Consider the following 776-nt stretch of genomic DNA (forward strand, 5'->3'; position numbering starts at 1 on the left):
CCCTGTCTTGTCTATCTCAATAACAAAAAACAAACAAACAAACAAACAAAATATATATATATATATATATATATATATATATATATATTATGTTTGTTTGTTTATTTTTTATCATATAAATTACATAAAAAATATTTAGTTCTTTGCAATTTTTACCCAAAGTTCTAAAGTATGAATGGTCCAACGGGCCATGTATTTGACATGTATACATGATGTAATTTACATGTCAGCCATGCGTATATGCCATGTCTTATAAAACAGACTCATAACAGAAACAAATTATTGTTCAGTGATGAAATGAATAAAAAAGAGTGAAATACATTCTACTAGCTGGTGTAGCCAGTAGCAGCTTGCCTGGTTACAGTTAAATCCAACAAGTTGTCCAACTTATATCAGTAACTGTGTTAAATTGGGTGAGATGTTATACATAGACAAATAAAAGAACATTAAGCATTCCCATAATGAGACGTGTATATACAGTTATTGATTACATCATTATAGGTAAAAAAAACAACAACAACATTATAAACACATAATTATAGTCTTGACTCTTGGATTAAAAAAAACTAAACACTTTTGTATGGCGTTTGTATGATTTTATATGCTTTGTGTAATTTTTTATCATGATTTACTATGAAATGTATAATTTTAACTGAAACACAAGTTACCAAGCAATTTCTCGGAAATAAAAAGAAATTGTATTCATGGAAAGCTTTGAAAAAGTTGGAAAAGCTAAAAAAATAAAAATTCAGTAAGAACCCCGCTTTTATTTTGAA

The sequence above is a fragment of the Poecilia latipinna genome, unplaced genomic scaffold (assembly GCF_001443285.1).
Source record: "Poecilia latipinna isolate Pla-1442-1.1 unplaced genomic scaffold, P_latipinna-1.0 Scaffold711, whole genome shotgun sequence".
Lineage (NCBI taxonomy): Eukaryota > Metazoa > Chordata > Actinopteri > Cyprinodontiformes > Poeciliidae > Poecilia > Poecilia latipinna.